Consider the following 18,898-nt stretch of genomic DNA (forward strand, 5'->3'; position numbering starts at 1 on the left):
GCTGTTTGGGGTTGAATTTTGCCCTCACCCAAGAGATATATTGAAATCCTAACCTCCATGACTTTTTTAGAGGATGACCTTGTGTGGAGATTAAGGTCTTTACAAAGGTAATCAAATTAAAATAAGGTCATTAGGGTGGGTCTAAATCCAATGTGACTTGTGTCCTTATAAAAGGAGAAAATTTGTACACAGAGATACACATAGAGGAAAGGAGACATGAAAAGACATGGGGAAAGGTCATCATGTATGAGTACAAGCCAAGGAGAGAGGACTATAACAAGCCTTTCTCTCACAGCCCTCAGAAGGAAAGTAAGATACCATAAGACTACAGTGATGTTTTAACTCCACAGAAATCAGCATGAACCTAGTGTTAGTGTTTGATAACTCCCAGGAGGTCTGGGAGGTTCCTTTTCACAGGGCATTTTCAAACTTAGAGGTCTGTGGTGTGTCTTTTTGGGGAAGTGCTCTGATAATATTTTAAGGTCTTTTCCTCAAAAAGATCTGACCTCCATTTCAAACGAGACTTTCTAGGTCTGTTAAGTAGTTTGAGTCTGGGAACTTAGTAAGAAGCTATGAATTTCTGTTTTGAAAACAAAGAGTCAGATTTCTGCCTACCAGGTCTAGAAATTTCCTGACCTGTGGAGATCCCCATAACTTAGAATTATCAAACCATAGTTTAGAATGTTGTCCATCTACTTCATTCTTAAATTCCCTGTGATGAATGAGCCACCACCATTGCAGATCTAATACCTTGATTACATTATGTCTATAATTGTTCATGGAAATAGCCACTTTTGAGAATCTGAGTCTGGGAATTGGGTTACAGAGGGTGAGCTGTAAACCTGGAGGTACACTATCAGATTGCAGAACAACAAAGGAGACAAAAAGCAGAAGGAATAAATACCTCGGTCTCCTTTCCTGCCCTTTCAATGAAGACAGAGCAAAGGAGCCTGGGTAATGGAGGATGCTGTGTGCAGAGTCAGCCTTTAAGGCTGTGCTATACAAGGAAGAGAAGGGTGGAGAGGGGACGGGGACCCACATGAAAATAGCCCCATAAGCAGCAGCCTGACTCTGTTATAGTATTTCTTATTTGCTGAACTATCTCCTTATAGAGATAGGAAATGTTCTGTTTATTCCTTCATCTTTCTTCTCCATCTTTCTCTTTTCAACACCTAGTTAAGTACCTGGAACACATTCATAGTCAATAGATGTTGGTTGAATAAAGGATGAAATGAAATGAAAAACGAAGAAAAAGTAACATCAAATCCTTCTCTGTATTCCTGGGGTCTGGAACTGAAAAGCTGGGAGAGATACAGAGAGAGGGAGGATAGCTCCTGGAGGGAAGAAAATGAATGGATTTCACTCCTCACTCTCAGTTATGGAGGAAGAGTAAAGTCAGTACAAAGGTATGTGTTTGTTTCTTTGATCAGTGAAGATCTGCCTTCCACCTGGTCAGGGAACTCTGCCCTACCTATGTGGGAGGAATTTCTTGCTGCCCTCAGGCCAAACTCCACATTTCACCTCCTTGGGACTTCAGATCACAACTAACTTCTTCTTGGCCACCTCCAAATTTGTTTTGTTTTATCTTCTCCTTTGCCTACCAACCATACTTGGATAGATTATCTTGCTGGTGCTCCAGGTTGACCTTATAACAATAAAATTAATTTCTATCAAGAGATATATAGATAGATAATGTGGAAATAGCTAGATAGATAATCCTGGAGTTTCGGGCCCAAAGAATAATACACACAAGGGCTTGAGTAAGAAAGCTGGAGGATCTTTAGGGAACATCTGCTTAGTTTTGCCAGGATATAGAGTATTCTAGAAAGTAGTGGAAAGTGAAGTTTAGTCATGGACATATTCTTCTTTCTTAAATTCAATATTCAGTATGTACTAGGGAGTCACTGAAAGTTTTGACTGAGAAAGAACCCCAATAGACTTGAACTATAGATGTAAGAAGCAGACAATGAATGTCAGCTGAATAGAGGAGAAAGTAAAAAACTAAAGCTAGGGTGATTGTTAATAAACTCTGGATATTATAAAATTAATGGGCTAGTCGGCTCGGCACCTATAGTTTAGTGGTTAGGGCACCAGCCACATGCATTGGGGCTGGCGGGTTGGAACCCCACTCAGGCCTGCTAAACAACAAGACAACAACAAAAATGGGCATTGTGGCAGGCTCTTGTAGTCCCAGCTACAAGGGAAGCTGAGGCATGAGAATCACTTAAGCCCAAGAGTTTGAGGTTGCTGTGAGCTGTGATGGCACAGCACTCTACTGAGGGCAACATAGTGAGATTCTGTCTCAAAAAAAAAAAAATTAATGGGATAGTCACCTCTCTCTGTAGAGCTTGTTGTTAAAGAATTTACACTTGTTAATATGTAACTCTCTAAAAACCGTGGTCATGGTGTTTTCCTTGCCTTAATAATCAGTAACAGCAAATAAGGAGTTCTTATATTCAGTGCTCAATAAAAGTCTTTTCTTACCTGTTAGACAAGGTATCAGCCAATGGATGAGGAAACGTTTTGGCTTGTCTGATGATGTCCTTTGGATATTTTGTGTGGTTTTCTTCCAATTTGGAGAATTTGCTTTTATTAGTTCTTGATGTCTAAAAATATTCATGATGTAAAAAAATACTCATATATATTTATGAGAAAATGTGTTTAAAATCCTTACAGCCTGATTCTCAGAAAGTGGCTGTAGCTATGATGACATCTTCTTGTCATTGTTTTCCACACTGTGAACACGTGGTAGATGTGGAGGGGTGGAAAGGGGGAGTCAGAGAGCATCTCCAATCCCCTTTAGCTCTAGGTGGGCTCTTTGGCTAGATCTAGAAACCAAATGACATCACACAGATTAACGAGAAAAGCACATGGACTTTATTAGTTTTACTTATAAATGAGCATCTTCACAAGAGGGTAAAGTCCAAAGCAAGATGCCTTTATGCTTTTTAAAGAAACAATGGTAAATTTGAGAAGAGATGACAGGACAAAGGGATGGGCTAGGGGCATAAAATTTCTCAGGGAGTCTCTATATATAGTCGTATGGAGGGGGGCATGGAAGGTAAGGGTGCTTAGTCGAGCATATTTATTCAGGCCATTGCAGCCTCCACTTCTCAGTCTCTAATGATAGGAGCTATTTTATTGCCCTTGTACAGGGAATTTTTGTGGCTTGCTGCATATAGGAAGACACAGGTCAGCTAGTCCATTCTGAAAACACACATTCTCCAATGTTTTCTACTTGGAATGATCAATATACCAAATTTGGCATATGTCAGGATGCCATGTCCTTCACTTGTCCACTTCCCTGGTCTGCAACTTCACTAGAAGTTTCAAACATCAAAAGCTGAGTTGGTGGTTATGGAGAGAAAAGTTGGGTTAGTAGCTGTGTCACAAGGGATCTGCAAAGGAAAAGAACATAGATTGGATGCAAATGAATGAACAGAAAAGAACAAACCCAAGCACAGTGCCCCATATTCCATTAAACTAGCCTCCTGTTCCTGGGAATAACAGGCCCACCCAAGAAAAATCTTTAGCTTCATTTATCGTTTTCTTTTTTTGTTTGTTTGTTTGTTTGTTTGTTTGTTCGTTTAGTTTTTGGCCAGGGCTGGGTTTGAACCTGCTACCTCCGGCATATGGGGCCGGCTCCCTACTCCGTTGAGCCACAGGCACCACCCATTTATCTGGTTTTTTAAAAGGTGCAGATTAGACTCTATTTGTCTCCAGTCATTTCATAGAATCAATATTCTTCTCTGATGATCATGCAGTCTCCCAGAACACTGTGCTTCTAAAGCATGACAGAAGCTAAACTAATTTTTTGTTTGTTTTTTTGAGACAGAATCTCACTTTGTCGCTGCCAGTACAGTGCCCTAGTGTCATAACTCATAGCAACCCTCTTGGGCTCAAGCAATTCTCTTGCCTCAGCCTCCCGAGTAGCTGGGACTATAGTCACCTGCCACAACGCCCGGCTTTCTTTAGAGAGGAGGTCTCACTCTGGCTGAGTCTGGTCTGGAACCAGTAAGCTCAGGCAATCCACACACATCAGCCTTCCAAAGTCCTGGGATTACAGGTGTGAGCCTGGCCAGAAGCTAAACTATTGATACAGGGTTCCCCCATCCCAGTCTGGAAAGGGATCCCCATTTTTTAGGCCTAGGTGATCTCAGAAATTATTCTCATCACAGAACCCCATCTCTAGGCACAAACAGGCCCTTTCTGGGCTGCATCCTCTGCATTCAAGCAAAGTCATGAAAAAAGCCTGATCAGTATCTGACCTGGGTGTCTTCTCCTGAAGTAGGCAGTATACACCCTGCTGCCTTGCCTGGGACAAGGACTGCAAGGATGACATTCCTTTGCTAATTTTAGGATTGTTTCTTCCTGTAGGCTCCTGATCATTTGTGACAACCCCCCTGCCCATAGGCTAGGAAGAGCAGTATGTAAACCCCACACAGAAGGCCCATATGGGCTTCCCACTTCCCTAAGTTCTGTTCCTCCTCTTTCATTTATATCTATCTCTCTCTTTTTTTTAATTAAATCATAGCTGTGTACATTAATGTGTTCATGGGGCACCATACACTAGTTTCATAGACCGTTTGACACATTTTCCTCATACTGGTTAACATAGCCTTCCTGGCATTTTCTTAGTAATTGTACTAAGACACTTACATTCCACATTTACTAAGTTTCACATATACCCTTGTAAGATGCACCGCAGGTGTAATCCCACCAATCCCCCTCCCTCTGCCCACCTCCCCCATCCTTCTTCCTTTCCCCCTTCCCCCTATTCTTAGGTTGTAACTGGGTTATAGCTTTCATGTGAAAGCCATAAATTAGTTTCATAGTAGGGCTGAGTACATTGGGTACTTTTTCTTCCATTCTTTGGAAGAAAGAATTCACTGGATACTTTACTAAGAATATGTTCCAGCTCCATCCACATAAACATGAAAGAGGTAAAGTCTCCATCTTTCTTTAAGGCTGCATAATATTCCATGGTGTACATATACCACAATTTATTAATCCATTCGTGGATCGATGGGCACTTGGGCTTTTTCCATGACTTAGCAATTATGAATAGGGCTGCAATATATCTATCTCTCTTGTCTTTCATTAAACTCTTTTCGCTTACTCGTATGGTCTGTGGTTTCATTCTTCAAACCTGGAGATCAAGGATCTGACAGAAATTCCAGCTATACTATCAGCTTCTAATTGGGGTGTTTTCAATGCTTATATATTAATATCAAACTCTTATTTTATTACTAGTGAAAGATTTAGAGCTGCCATTTTAGCCTCATAAACACAGATGCTTAGAAAATAAGCTCTCAGGGCGGCGCCTGTGGCTCAGTGAGTAGGGCGCCGGCCCCATATGCCGAGAGTGGCTGGTTCAAACCCAGCCCCGGCCAAACTGCAACAAAAAAATAGCCGGGTGTTGTGGCGGGCGCCTGTAGCTACTCGGGAGGCTGAGGCAAGAGAATCACGTAAGCCCAAGAGTTAGAGGTTGCTGTGAGCCGTGTGATGCCACGGCACTCTACCCGAGGGCGGTACAGTGAGACTCTGTCTCTACAAAAAAAAAAAAAAAAAGAAAGAAAGAAAATAAGCTCTCAACATTGAAAATAATTTAGAATTGTGATATAAAAGTGGGTTTTCAATATTGTATCTATTATGTGTGGTACTACCTTGTGAACAAAGGAGTTCAAGTTTGTGATTTGGCTAACACTAAAAGTGGAGTGCCTGGTGACAGAAGGGGCCAAGCATCCAACTCCATATTGCTCCAGCCATCCAGGTGAGGATCATTTTCTTTCTTTCTTTCTTTTTTTTTTTTGAGACAGAGTCTCACTATGTCACCCTGGGTAGAGTGCTGTGGCATCACAGCTCACAGCAACCTCAAACTCTTGGGCTCAAGCAATTCTCTTGCCTCAGCCTCCCCAGTGACTGGGACTGCAGGCACCTGCAACAATGCCTAGCTATTTTCAGGTGGAGAGCTTTTATACACCTGTCACCACAAAAGAGAAACATACCAGTGTTGTTCACAAATAAGGTTGGAGTAGAATTCACCACCTCCCAGGACGGAGTTTATTGTGTCTTATCTTCTGTCATATTGACTTCTGTACCTCTTCATTTCCCTATTGCCCCGTCAGTCCACAGCAACAGATCAGATTACAAAATATCTGATATGGGAGGTCTTTAGGAGGCCTTTAGTCTTCAGCTTTGTGAGCTATAGGGTTTACTTTTGTCATCTGGCAAAGTTAGTCTAGAATTTTGGTCTGTCCATATGTAATCTTTGGTGTCTGCGAACCTAATAGAAAAGCCAGTGAACTTCCCACTTTACAAAAGGCTGATTTGAGAGCCCTTTGGAACATCTAGTGATTTGACAAACATTTGTACACTCAAAGCCAGTGTCAGGACTGCCTTGGAGTCATCAAAAGGAGAAATAGTGTCAAGTTGTCTTCTCAGTGGTGGGTGACATGCCTTGGCATACATCCATTTTCTGCTCTTTATCCACCAGACACTCAATTGGTAGGAACGAAAATAAGTAACTTTTGCGTAATCTAGATGTTGACATAACCAGTAATCAAACTGATTAGTTATTGTAGCTAGGATTTGGAAGACTGGTACAAAGGGTGCCAAGTCTGTGCCTGACTGGTTGAAAAACCAGCAAATGTTAATAGGAGCAAGTCACAGTCTGAGTAAAAGGTCCATAATAGGGAGTCAGAGGGAGTATGAGGTAAATTGAGATGGCCTCCAGGCAGCCTTTAAAATGGGCTATCAAGAGACTAGGAAAAGCTTTATCAACAAAAAGAGAATTTTGTTGTTATTGTTGTTTGTTTTTTAAAAGAAGAGTAGTAGAGAGACCTAAGAGGAGGAGAAAACGGCTAGAAGTAGAATTTCTTCATCTGTGGGCTTCCATAAAGCCATCTGCTTCAAAGAAATACCATTTTTCTGGGGCTGGGGAATTGGCCCTGGAAATCCTTACTTCATAGTCACTTGAAGTGGTGGCATGATTTGTGTGGATCCAGGAGGATTTTTCTTTTATCTTGGTGGCAATGAAGTGGGCAGCAGTACCTCACATGGGCCTTCCCAGGGAGGCAACGGTGTGTGCTGTCCTCTAAGAATCTTCATATATACATGGCCTCCTGTTTGACCAGGATAGCCAAGCTTGTCAGTTGGCCAAGACCATGCACTTTTTTTTTTCTTTTGAGACAGAGCCTCAAGCTGTTGCCCTGGGTAGAGTGCTGTGGCATCACTGCTCACAGCAACCTCCAACTCCTGGGCTCTCGTGAGTCTCCTGCTTCTGCCTCCCAAGTAGCTGGGACTACAGGCGCTGGCCACAATGCCCTGCTATTTTTTTGTTATTGCTGTCATTGTTATTTGGCGGGCCTGGGCTGGATTCAAACCTGCCTGCTCAGGTGTATGTGGCTGGTGCCTTAGCCACTTGAGCCACAGGTGCTGAGCCAACCATGCACTTTTCGCTTGTTGGTGATATGCCACAAGTATATAAAGTTAGTGCCTGTACAGCAAGCGATAGCATCAGATTGTTTCCTTAAATGTCCATAATGTTTATTCAACCCAGAAATGTAAGGTTTAGAGATGGTAGCAGGCATAGGGTGACCGAAAGCTTTTTCAAAAGGGGTTAATTCATGTCTTCTACCTGGAGGACTTTGAATTTTTTTTTTTTATTAAATCATAACTGTATACAATGATATGATTATGGGGCATCATACACTCACTTCATAAACCATTTGACACATTTTTATCACAGTGGTTAACATAGCCTTTCCGGCGTTATCTCAGTTACTGTGCCAAAACATTTACATTCTACATTTACCAAGTTTCGCAAATACCCCTGTAATATGCACCACAGGTGTGATCCCACCGATTCCCCTCCCTCTACCCAACCCCCCCCCTTTCCCACTTCCCCCTATTGTTAAGTTGTAGCTGGGTTATAGCTTTCATGTGAGAGTCCCAAATTAGTTTCATAGTAGGGCTGTGTACATTGAGTATTTTTTCTTCCATTCTTGGGATACTTTACTAAGAAGAATATGTTCCAGCTCCATCCATGTAAACATGAAAGAGGTAAAGTCTCCATCTTTCTTTAAGGCTGCATAGTATTCCATGGTATACATATACCACAATTTATTAATCCATTCGTGGATCGATGGGCACTTGGGCTTTTTCCATGACTTAGCTATTATGAATTGGGCTGCAATAAACATTCTGGTACAAATATCTTTGTTATGTTGTGATTTTTGGTCTTCTGGGTATATGCCCAGCAGAGGAATTACAGGATTGAATGGCAGATCTATTTTTAGATCTCTGAGTGTTCTCCATATATCTTTCCAAAAGGAATGTATTAATTTGCATTCCCACCAGCAGTGCAGAAGTGTTCCCTTTTCTCCGCATCCACGCCAACATCTCTGGTCTTGAGATTTTGTGATATAGGCTAGTCTCATTGGAGTTAGATGATATCTCAAAGTAGTTTTGATTTGCATTTCTCTGATGATTAAAGATGATGAGCATTTTTTCATATGTCTGAAGGCCTTGCGCCTGTCTTCTTCAGAGAAGTTTCTCTTCAAATCCCTTGCCCAGCCTGCGATGGGATCCCTTGTTTTTTTCTTGCTGATGCGTTTGAGTTCTCTGTGGATTCTGGTTATTAAACCTTTGTCAGAGATATACCCTGCAAATATCTTCTCCCATTCTGAGGGCTGTCTGCTTGCTCTGCTTACTGTGTTCTTAGCTGTGCAGAAGCTTTTTAGTTTGATCAAGTCCCAGTAGTGTATTTTTGAAGCTGCTTCAATTGCCCGGGGGGTTCTCCTCATGAAATACTCACCCAGACCAATTTCTTCAAGGGTTTTCCCTGCATTCTCCTCTAGTATTTTTATAGTTTCATGTCTTAAGTTTAAATCTTTAATCCAATGAGAGTCTATCTTAGTTAATGGTGAAAGGTGTGGGTCCAATTTCAGTCTTCTGCAGGTTGCCAGCCAGTTCACCCAGCACCATTTGTTAAATAGGGAATCTTTTCCCCACTGAATGTTTTTAATTGGCTTGTCAAAAATCAAATAGCGGTAAGTAGCTGGATTCATCTCTTGGTTCTCTATTCTGTTCCAGATATCTACTTCTCTGTTTTTGTGCCAATACCATGCTGTTTTGATCACTATCGATTTGTAGTAAAGTCTGAGGTCTGGTAGTGTGATTCCTCCTGTTTTGTTTTTATTTCTGAGTAATGTCTTGGCTATTCGAGGTTTTTTCTGATTCCATATAAAACGAAGTAATGTTTTTTCAAGATCTTTAAAATATGACAGTGGAGCTTTAATAGGGAGTGCGTTGAAATTATATATTGCTTTGGGTAGTATGGACATTTTGATAATGATTCTTCCTAGCCATGAGCATGGTATGTTTTTCCATTTGTTAACATTTTCAGCTATTTCTTTTCTTAGAGTTTCATAGTTCTCTTTATAGAGATCTTTCACGTCTTTTGTTAGGTAAATTCCCAAATATTTCATCTTCTTTGGCACTACTGTGAATGGGATAGAGTCCTTAACTGCTTTTTCAATTTGACTGTTGTTGGTGTATATAAAGGCTACCGATTTATGAATGTTGATTTTGTAACCTGAGACGCTGCTGTATTCCTTGATCACTTCTAGGAGTTTTGTAGTAGAGTCCCTAGTGTTTTCCAGATACGATTTTGAATTTTTATAAAGGGCCAAAGGTAACTACCAGTTCTACCCATTTAAGTCCAGTTTCTTCACATGCTTTTCCTCAAGTCCATTTAGTGTTCCACTTACCCAGAGAATTAGCTGTGGTATGGGGTATGCAATTCTAATGAATCCCCCAGAGGCTTTGCAAGCAAGTGTTATAAAATGAGTTCCTTGGTCTGACTTAATCCATAAATGGATGACGAAGTAATTTCACTTAGTAATTTCTTCACTACTATTGTGGCATCAGCATGTCTAGTCAGATTGCATTCAGTCCATCCACTGAATTTTCAGGCAGTAACCAACCAACAAGAGCAGCCTAAAGCTGGAGGTTGATCTTGAAATCCCCCACAAAGACCACCAGGGAGCGGAGTCCAATGCAAAAGCAAAAGGGCCATTTATTGCAAGTTCAAAATTGGGCTCCCGGGGTCTCCGCTACAACGGATCCGAACCAGGAGCCCTGAGCTCTGGAGCAGGGGGTTCTTATGGCCCCACGCAGCTTGAAACAAAGGGGGCGCTTCTGGATTGGTCAGGTGGGGGAGGTCCCTGATTGGTGGGCATTTGTCTCATGATTTCCGGGAATTGCCTGGGCTTGCCTGGAAAGTTTTTAAACTTACTGAGTAAAATGGTGGGGGAAAGCGAAACTTAACTCCTAAGATGGTGCTGGTCTGGTTCTTTCAGAGGTGAATGTGTGACATCTGTCTGGAGTGCCGCAGGGGTAGCATGGGCCATGGAGGACTTCCTGAGGAATGTTGGCTTCCTCCGGTGACTTGGTGATATTTATAAATAGTGCACTGGGAAACAATTTGTTCAGAAATTTTACATATTCCAGATAATTTTACAATTATCTTTTAGTTCCAAAAGCATCTCGTTTGTATATATGACCCACCTGATGGGAATTAAGTGCAAGCCAAAAGGTTAAAAGAAAAGGAGCCGCAGGAAGTCTGTTCAGCCCCACATAAGCTCCATCTAATAATTGCTTGGCACCCTTTTGTATCCATTTATATTGTTCAGATTTGGGGCCATTTCCTGATGGTCAATATGTCAGCCAGGGATAGAGACAAGTTTATAAATTGGGTGGAAAGTATTTGGCTGCGTACTTAGCAGTCTTGCCTTTGGTATCATATCCTAAAGGTAGAATATCAGTCTCTTTATGTGGGCCAGACAGTAAAGAAGAGAACTACAGAAGGGAGGTGGAATAGCAATAAGGCAGCAACTGTATGTCCATTAGCAAGAGGAGGACCAGCAGAGGTTAGGAATTCACAGGATTTCCAGATCATGTCAACAGCATGACAGACTCCAAAAGCTTGGGTGGCGCCTGTGGCTCAGGGAGTAGGGCACCAGTCCCATATGCCGGAGGTGGCGGGTTCAAACCCAGCCCTGGCCAAAAAAAAAACCACAAAAGCTTATCTGGAGCTGGCATAAATAGTGGCAGTTCTTCCTTTTTCCAGTGTGCATGTCTTCCACTCCTTCATGGGACAGGGATTGGAGTTAGGGGTGGAGTGGTGGGCCTTAGCTGCTCCCCTAAAATGAAGGGAAAGAAATATAAAGAGCCGGTAGAACAGGGCTGGGGGCAGGGCCAAACCAAACTCAAAAGAGACTCCTGATTTGCCAAGGGAGGGACTACCTATTCTCTTTTGAGTGGCGGGTCCCATAATCCCATATGTAAGAAGGCCTCCCAATTTTGTTGTGTGCCGTTTTATGAATAAGAAGAAAAAAAGAGTAAATGCTTATTATTGAACTAAAGTAAAAAATGTCTGTCATCCATTTCTTTTTTTAAAAATTGTGGTGAAATATGTATAATATAACATTTACCATCTTAACCGTTTTTAAGTGTACAGTTTTCTCTTTTTTTATCCAGAGTAATATAAAGTTTATAATGTAATTTTAGTGAATTAAACATGCCACTTAAAATTATTCATCTAGGATTCCCCTTTTTCTTGGCAAGATGGTGGAATATGACTTGACTACTCACATCACATGCTTTTGGACTGGCATCTGATCTCTGCTGCTTGAGTTGCTCCTCACAAAGGAGATGCAGTGTGGAGACAATGACAATATGGGACGCAGAGTCTTCCTGGAGGTGCCACATGGTGGCCTTTGCTATGGGTGTATGTAAAGGCTGCCATACGCGTGATATTCCTCATGCTTGAAAGAAGCCAGGATACTTGCAGTCCTCCAAGCAGAAACTCAACTAATGGGAAAGATGCTTTGAAGAGCCAGAAACTACAAGGCAAATGCACTACAACGGGGAAGGTCAGATGCTGTTTGGCTCCCTGGCTAGAAAATGTGGTTTTAGGTAATAGTATTTACATAGGTTCTGCAGAATGTTTCTTAATTTTTTTCTTTTATTCTCTACCCTACCCTTCCTGCCCCAAGCCTTTTGTTTTTGTTTTTGTTTTATTAAATCATAACTGTGTACATTAATGCAATCATGGGGCACCATACACTGGTTTGAAGACAGTGTTTTCCCTAACCATCTCCCATGAAATTTTAATGCTACAGATATATTGTATTTATGTTTATACTGTATGTACTGTATATATTGTGTACTATATATATGTACATACATACACACACACACATATGTATACTTCCTATGTGAGAAAATAAGGCTTTTTGCTCTCAGTCACAATGTAGGCTCCAGAGGTACGTGCATTTCCAATATGAACGTGACAATGAGTCGGGATCAGCAGGATGTAATTACTCTCTTAGAGCACATGACAGAAATACTGAATTCACTCTGAGAAAGCTAATCTCTGCAATCTTAATCCTGAGAGAATGTGTGAACTGACAGTGGTCAGACCATATCTGACGGGACTCAGACCCATGTCCTCTATAGCACTCTACCCAGGATGCTCAGGACTTGGCCAATGACTGCCAGGGCCCCAATATTTAACTCTGGCTTCCAACTCAGGACCAATCAGAAAAAGAGTTCTATACTCCCTACACCAATCTTGTAAGCTGCTCTGCTTCTGGTGAGCCTACCTGTTGTTTTTTATGCCCACAGGCTCTGATCAGAGCACACCCAAAGCCTTCTTTTCTTCACTATAAAGCTTTTTCAGGCTTGGTGCCCATAGCTCAGTGGTTAGGGCACCGGCCACATACACTGGGGCTGGCAGGTTCGAACCTGGCCTGGGCCTGCTAAACAGCAATGACAACTGCAACAACAACAACAACAACAACAAAATAGCGGTGCATTGTGGCAGGAACCTGTAGTCCCAGCTACTTGGGAGGCTGAGGCAAGAGAATCACATAAGCCCAAGTTTGAGGTTGCTGTGAGCTGTGATGCCATGGCACTCTACTGAGGATGACATAATAAAACTCTGTCTCAAAAGAAAAAAAAGCTTTTTCACTACCCTCTTCATTGGCTTTAAGACTGCCAAACGCCAAGTGATAGTGGCTGACTCCCTTCCCTTCCTCTGAAAAACTGACCTTGCTTGTCCTTGTTTGAGAGACTCAGAGCAGGGATGTAGTCGTGGAAGATCTTCCATATTTTAAGACACCATTGATAATAATTCTCTCACTTCTCCACTGCAGTGTTACAGCAGCAAGCTTGCCTTAGTCATCCGTCTCTGTGCTCTTCAACCATCTTGAAGGCAGTGATATTATTTATCTCATCCTTTATCAGCCACACTATTTTAGTAATGCAAAAACCATGCCTTGACTACAGTATTCATAATATTCAAAGATGCTTAGAAATACAGGCAGTTGCTAAAAGACTTAGGCAAAGTCTTTCAAAGGAAATCCTATGCATAAAAACCCTATTACTGAGTTCATTGAAAGCTAATTTGTTAACTCTACTTTGATGGGGCCCAGAGAAAACATCCATGTGCAAATAACTACTTTGGAGGGATTTAGTTAGAAATGTTTGTTTCTTTAGATTTAAGACTTTCTGTCACGTTCGCAAGAGCATAAGCATTAAAACGTTGGCAAATAAACTAAACGTGAACTCAGGAGAGGCTGAAGGATGATTCATACTTCCTGAGTAACTACTATGCCAGGCAGTGTCCTGGGAATAACTAGTTGAACAAGTCAGGCGTCCAGAATCAGAGTTTACAAACCAGTTTACAACCATGACTCCATCCCAGCTTGCCTGCAAAACCCAAGACCAAGTCTCAGATAACTAGGCTTTACTGGGCCCTCAAAAGCATTTTTGGGGAGGAGGTTGAGGGAAGAAATTAAATTCCTGGAGGCCACATTAATCCACTAGGCTATGGACCTGATATTCAGGGTGCAGTGGTCCTCCTGGCTCTCTCCCACAAATGCTCTGCCTTCTGTTTCCCTTCGGGTCTTGCCATTAAAATGCCTTTTCTACGTTAAGTATCCCCATCTGTGATATTTCCTTCCAACCAGTCCCATCAGGTAAAGCCCAACCTCTTCCTCCCTGTCTCCACTATCAAACTCCATTGATTCTAACCACATTTTATTTAACCTTTTGATATTCTGGGTATGTGAGATTATATAGTATACAGAGATAGAGAATAAAACAGGTTTCCAGGGTCAAGGTGGTGGGGGAAGGAAATGGGTAGATGTAGGTCAAAAGATACAAAGTAGCAGGTGTGGAGGATGAACAAGTCAAAAGCTCTACTATCCAGCATGAGGACTATGGTTACTAATAGTGTACTGCATTCACGATGTTTGCTAAATAGGTGGACCATAGCTGCTCTTTCCACAGGTGGAAAAACGGGTAACAATGTGAGATGACTGATGTTAATTCGTTCCACTAGAGTAACCATTTTCTATTTGTACATTTCTTAACATCATATTGTATACTTTATATATACACCATAAAAATGTATTGATGAAAAGTTTCATCAATCTGATAAGCAGACTTGAGTAGAGGTTGATACATACGCATTTTATCAGGACTTTTAAGCCTGGGAGGCCCTTCCTGACTCTAAAAGGTTGTGCCAAACACACCCCACACGTTCCTCCTTTGCTGTCCAGAGCATGTTTTATCGAAATGATCTGTTGACTTCTTGTCTCTCTTACTTTGCATTGAGTGTGGCAGCCGGGCTTTATTAATGTTCGTGTTTCTAGAAAAGTCAGCCACGCGAGGCTGGAGTAAACTGAGCAGTGCACCAAAGCTGGCAACATGGAGAAACTGCTGCCTGCAGCCACTCCCCAGACCACCTGCAGGGAGGGGGGCAGGAGAGGCGCAAGGGAAGCCTGTGTGCTCAGACAAGCCTGGGTCTGCCGTCCAATTATTACATGCCCTTGCCTCTTTTTAAAAACCTGCTTCTCAGAGTTTTGGAAATTTTATGAGATAGTAAGTGAGTCATCACAGCTACTCCCAAGCCTTTGAATGTGTATCTATGTGGATAATTTCTCTACTTCAGATCTCTCTTCTGGACTCTGCGCCTCTGGGAGGTGCCTACCTGGATACTTCAGAGTCCTGTCTGGTGCAATTTAGCCAAAGGGAATTAAAAGTTAACAGCACCAACCCCCACCACACACCAAATGTCATCCTTTCCCACCATGCTCTCCCTTAGTGACAAGTATCGCCTGCCATGCCACATGGCCCCAGCCAGAAAGCCAGGATGCTCTGTGCCTGCTCTCTGCTCACTCCACTCTCAAACCAAGAGACTCTCCATTCTTTGCCCACATCCCTCTCTGCTTGCTCCTTCTTCACGCAAGCCTTCCTTCCACTCTCCTAGTCCGGGGCAAGGCTCAGCCCCTTCTGACTAGCTTCCTGTCCCGCCGTCATTTTCCTCCAAGGCAGCCTCTGTTACTTTCCTGCTTAAAACTGGTGCCTGCCCCTGCTGCAGGATCAAGTCCCATCCCTTATTCTGCTCTGGTCTCTTCTCCTTCTCCTTCTCCCAGCCTCCCCCAAACTCCCCCAACCCACACTAAGCTACATGCATTTCTAAGAATTGAAAGGCAATCTCTCCTTTGCTTCTGAACACTCAGATGCCTGTTCCCTGTGCCAGGAATTTCATTCCCTTTTTCTTCATTTGGTTAGGTCCTAGTCAGGACTCCGGTGCCATCTCCTCTCAGAAGCCTTGCCCTCCTCACCTTTCTCAGCAAGGTGCTTGGCCTCTGTGCCCCCACTGAGCCTTGCGCCTTGCTTCTTTTTAACAAAACACTCATCCCTCTGCAATGTAATCATCTAATGCTGTGGTCCCCGAGCCCTGGGCCGTGGACTCGGACCAGTACTGGCTGTGGCCTGTGAGGAACTGGGCTGCAGAACATCATTGCCCAAGCACTACCTCCTGTCCCCTGAACCCCCACCCACCATCTGTGGAAAAATTATCTTTCATGAAACTGTTTCCAGGTGCCAAAAATGTTGGAGACCTCTGATGTCATGTAATAATTGCCAAGATTTATGGACCTCGTGCTGTGTGCTGGAGATTGTTCTAAGCTCTTTACCTGTGTTAGCTCATTTAATCCTCATAACAACCCTATATGGTAGGTATCATTGTTATCCCTACTTTGTAGATGAAGAAAGTGAGGCACAAAGAGGCAAATATTCTTTCCAATATTATATATTCAGCATTTGAACCCAGGAGGCCTGACTCCAGAGCCATACAATTATCTCCTATAATCTAATAATCTCTAAGGATTTTGTCTGTGCTGTTCACGATGTACTCCCAGGGCCCAGAACAATGTCCAGCACTTCATAGCTACTTAATAACTGCTTATAGACTCAGGGAATGGATAAATGCTGACTCATTTATGTCTGTCCTTCCTGAAGGGCAGGGATCAGACGTTCTTTCATTTACTCCCGCAGCATTTACCCCAGTCCGGCACCTAGCATCTAATAAGTTTGTTAGACATAGGTACACAGACACTTGGTGAGGTTCAAGATTCCATTTTGTTCTTCTGAGATCTCGCACTCACCCTTCCACTCCATAACATACTTTGCTGCATGTCAGTTTTCAGTATGAAGAAATAAATCTGGTCAACTGCTGTTTTACAGCTGGAAAAACAGAACGGCACCTGAGCCAAACAGTTTTGTACCTCAGAAAAGCTGGGAGGAGTGCTTCCCTTCTCCCACGGGTCTGTGGGTGGAGGGCTGAATCATCAAGTTCTTTAAATTCCTTGGAAAATGATAACTCGAAGGAATATTACACAACATGGAGAAATAGGAGGAAAATAAGCAGAGACCCACAAATGACTGAAGTGTTGAAAAATATCCACACAGCTAAAAATATATTGTAATCAAGTTTAGGGAGAAGACGGGATGGGGAGGTGGTCAACATTCCACTGGCCTGAAGGGTTGGCACAAATGGGCTTGTGTTTAAAGGATGGTGAACAGATGTTCTCCGGCCTCCAGAGGAGAGGGGTGTGCAACACCCTTGAGGCCATTTGAGGATCTGAGTCAGTGGGAAGAGCACATCTTTACTAGGGATAAGACAGCTCAGGTTTCAGCAAAATATTCTAAGAGAGTATCAGTTCTGTGCCACCCAGGCAGAGGGGAGGGAGCGCGCCAGTAATAAGTCAATCCCAGATGGTAGTTGCATTGTGCATTTTTCTTTTTTACATGAACACCTAAAGCTCCCAGTATATTTCTTGTGGATTACTCTAGAAACTTTGAAAACTTCAGATAGGAAAGGTGGGCCAGACTTTTTCACAGTCATGCAAACAAACAGAAATTCTCATGTTCCCTGGTGACTAATATTTGAGAAACAAATTGGTGCAGCAGATAGAAGATGGACTTGAGGTCCCCACTTCCCTGGCCCTTTGCAAGCAGCATGGCAAGAATTAAAGAGGTATAGAAAATATCAAAAATACTAACTAAGGGGCACAGGGTAGCCTCAGTGAATGGGAAGGGAGTTGTCATTAGTATTAGTTGTCATCAAGATTATTTTCTTAATTGCTGAGAAAAAAGTAGATTGAGGTAGATCTCCAAATCAGATAAGTTTTTGATTAGAATGAAGGACCAGAATTGGTTTTCCAGATGGAGTCACTTGTTAGAAGGGGATTGTGAGAAGTATTTATTCAACAGTTTGTTCCACAGACGGTGTTTGGGCTATTGGGAGGGAGGTGCTATCTAAGTGTATTGTAATAAGGAAAGCCCTTAGGGAGGAGGGGATTGTGCAAGAAGATGTGTTCTCTAAGCTTTCACATTGGTATTTATCTTTTCCATCTGAGAAGTCCTTTATGGCCAAGGACTATCTCTTCTAGTTTGTGTTTATTATATAAATTTTCTTTTTCTTTCTCAGAGTTCTCAAGAACTAAGAATACACATAGGAATAGAACAAATCTAGAAATCCAGGCTACTTGTACTTCTGAACAAGTGTAGAGTTCATATAAATATTCATAAAAGGTATATATGGCACGAGTCTCTACCTAATGATTGTGTGGAACACCTGGTATTCCAGCTATTAATGGCAAATAGTGCATCCTCGGTCCCCCAGAGACCTCTGTCCTCAGCACATTTAACCTCCTTCCTAGATCTCAGAGGTGCAAGGGTCCAGTGTGCCTGCATCTCAGCCATCTGGACAAACTAGTTCTCAGACTAGAGGCCATGAATCTTTCTGTTTTCTCAGGAAGAGCCGTTTTTTTCTTTTTTTTCTATACTCTTTGAAGGCATTGCTGGTGGACAGTTTTCAGTAGCTTTCTCCTTTCTATTATGGTGAAAGGTGTTGATTAGTAAATAGGTCATTTATATTCAGTAATGGTCATTTGGAGTTTTATTCGACCACAGTATTCACTATGAAACAAGCCAGTATTTATTATTTTAGCAAAAAATAATAAATTTAAACATACATACAATCATATTTGTGGACTTTTCACCTACCCAGCTGCCCCTGTGTGAAGTTAATTCTTATGGACTGGTAAACTACGTTTATAAGAATTATACATACAGGCTCAGCACCTGTGGCTCAAGCCACTAAAGCACCAGCCACATATACCTGAGCTGACGGGTTCGCATCCAGCCCTGGCCTACCAAATAACAATGACAGCCGCAACCAAAAATAGCCTGGCATTGTGGCAGGCACCTGTAGTCCCAGCTACTTGGGAGGCAGAGGCAGGAGAATCGCGTGAGCCCAGGAGTTGGAGGTTGCTGTGAGCTGTGATGCCACGGCACTCTACCCAGGGAGACAGCTTGAGGCTCTGTCTCAAAAACAAAACAAAAAAAAAACCTTATATATACATCTAAGCTATATAGAAGTTTCTTGCTTTAGGCATTTTTAATGATTAAGAGGCTCCCAGTAATTCTTCCTGATTATGGAAGAGGGGGGAAAGTATGTAAAGATTAGATATGA

The sequence above is a fragment of the Nycticebus coucang genome, chromosome 7 (genome assembly GCF_027406575.1).
Source record: "Nycticebus coucang isolate mNycCou1 chromosome 7, mNycCou1.pri, whole genome shotgun sequence".
Taxonomy (NCBI): domain Eukaryota; kingdom Metazoa; phylum Chordata; class Mammalia; order Primates; family Lorisidae; genus Nycticebus; species Nycticebus coucang.